Consider the following 2,217-nt stretch of genomic DNA (forward strand, 5'->3'; position numbering starts at 1 on the left):
AAACTAATGTTACAATACAATGAGTTGGATGTTGTCTTGATATTTGTTAAATTTTATATATTGGGAAACATATTAAATTAAAACAAAAGTTTATTAAAGTACGGAAAATTGGTACTGTTAAGTACCGGTACAGATTCCCAGGTACCGGGTATTGGTACTGAATCGATTCAAATGCCAAAGGTACCCATCCCTAATGAGGACACAGTAGTGTAAAGAGCTTTGAGTATTCTGGTTAGATAGAAAGGTGCTCTATAAATACAGTCCATTTACCATTTAAAGTTTACCAACACAAAATGTCTCTACCTCAGTAAATTTAAGTTACTGAATTAAATTTGGTGATGTAGTAATTCAGTCATTTTCAACACATACTTTGAGCACTACAAAACATGTGAGATCTTGCTAGATAATCCAATATCACATTAAGTTGGTCCTAAATATTTTAAYTTTTAATCAATAAGGCTAGATCTGTATTATGGTGGTGGGTGATATGATTTCCTTTAAGAAASAATAGGCTTTTAATTCTCTTTAAAAAATGTTCTAATGAAATTCATAAAATTCTTAAATCACAGAAATCAATGTTTTTTCATGTGACATGATGATAAAATGTGTTTTTTAGGTCTAGAATGATGAAACAAGCTTCTATAACTAATTGCAGGTTCCACAGAGAGGAAACCCAAATATACTCTGCTCTATTTACTCCTACACCTGGTCAGAATCAAATTATTCTGCTGCTGCCCATTCTTAGGTGAAATCAGAGACATTGTTGTGTACATGTACAAAAACACAAAGACCCCACTCTGCCAAGAAGCCCCTCATCAGTCCCACGGTGGGCCGGCCAGCTGAGCCTGTTTTGAACTGATGTGACACCTAACAACCTAAAACAGGAAGTCCGCTCATCGATGGAATGAGCAGCATTTTTTAGAGCTGTCAGTAAACCCAAACAGATGGATCAGAGTCTTCCCTGTGTGCTTCTGAAAGCCCAGCTGCCAGGTGTGTCTTCATTTCTGCTTCAGGCCTGAACAGATCTTTGATTAATATTCAGTTGGAACAAGAAGACAAACAAAAACTTTTTGGCAATGGGTGACAACTAAGAGCTGTTTTTTTTTTCTTTGTCAGAGATCCAATTGAACAGAGCCCGTCTGGTGACATTGCCACGAGATAATTTTCTCACTCCTCAGTAAGTGAAGATGTGTAAAAAAAACAACAACAACTAAAAACAACGATGTTCAGCAGACACTCTCCCACACGGCAGCAAAGCTAATCCAAACCCTAACTGAGCCCAGAGGAAGAGTTGCTCCTACAGACTCTCAGTACAGCTGCTGAGATGCAAACAGCTGCCCTGATATCTTATTTTCCATTTCAACATGGTTCTATTTCCTCTCAGACGCTGTCTGAAGCCAGGATCACCTCTGCACAAGAGAGAATATTTACAAGATTGACAGCTTGTATCATCTCCATCTTACACAGCTGTTTGCTTCTGTCGTGGACGAGACAATGTGATGATAACAAGGACGGAAGGTGAAGTGTGTGTGTGTGTGTGTGTGGATGTGTGTGTGAGAGAGAGAGCATTCTGCACTGTTTTTGCTCAGTTCTAAGCTGTGACTCAGGGCAGAGGTGGAATCTGGGTCATGTGTGGGTATCATCTTCCATTTCAATGATCCCCTGGGGGGTGGGGAGTGGGGTGGGTATGAAATGATGGTCTCTTAGTATTTATACTTAAAGCTTGTTTTTTTTTACCTTTTGAACATTGGCTTTTTATCTGACGGTTTTTATTTTCATTAAAACCAAATAAATATTAGAATTGTGAAGCAGTTATGACTGGGGTCCAAGCCCCTTTATGTATGTCAATCTTGGCCCATGTCGTCCCTAGCACATTATCAACTTGTGCACCACAGATTTGTAAACTGAAGAGTATACATAAAGCCTATTTGAGTCCCTAATGTCTTAACCCTCCTGTTATGTTTGTTTCTGAGGAACAGCAATAATGCTCCTGGGTCAGTTTTACCCAGGGAAATTTCAATCATGCTATAGTGTCAGAAACCAAAAAAATCCCCAAAAACATTTTTATATCTGATCATTAACTCCATTACTAACAATTTCAATCAATATTTGTGACGATGTTTTTTTTTCATTTCAGATAAAGTATCAATGAGGACAATTCACCCATTTTCCTAAAAAATGTTACATTTTTTTTATTTCCAATACAAAAACATACAC

The 2,217-nt window shown here is 37.7% G+C and overlaps 1 long non-coding RNA gene across 1 annotated transcript in view; it reads left to right on the forward strand.

The window, feature by feature from the left end:
- Window positions 1-1,655, forward strand: part of LOC106528177 (uncharacterized) — an 8,361-nt gene extending 6,706 nt beyond the window's left edge. Inside the window, exons 2-3 of the long non-coding RNA XR_001311471.1 lie at window positions 656-990; window positions 1,117-1,655. This is a non-coding gene — a long non-coding RNA (uncharacterized LOC106528177). The remainder of the gene's footprint in view (window positions 1-655; window positions 991-1,116) is intronic.
- The last annotated feature ends 562 nt before the right edge of the window (window positions 1,656-2,217 follow it).

The sequence above is a fragment of the Austrofundulus limnaeus genome, unplaced genomic scaffold (assembly GCF_001266775.1).
Source record: "Austrofundulus limnaeus strain Quisiro unplaced genomic scaffold, Austrofundulus_limnaeus-1.0 Scaffold362, whole genome shotgun sequence".
NCBI classification, from domain to species: domain Eukaryota; kingdom Metazoa; phylum Chordata; class Actinopteri; order Cyprinodontiformes; family Rivulidae; genus Austrofundulus; species Austrofundulus limnaeus.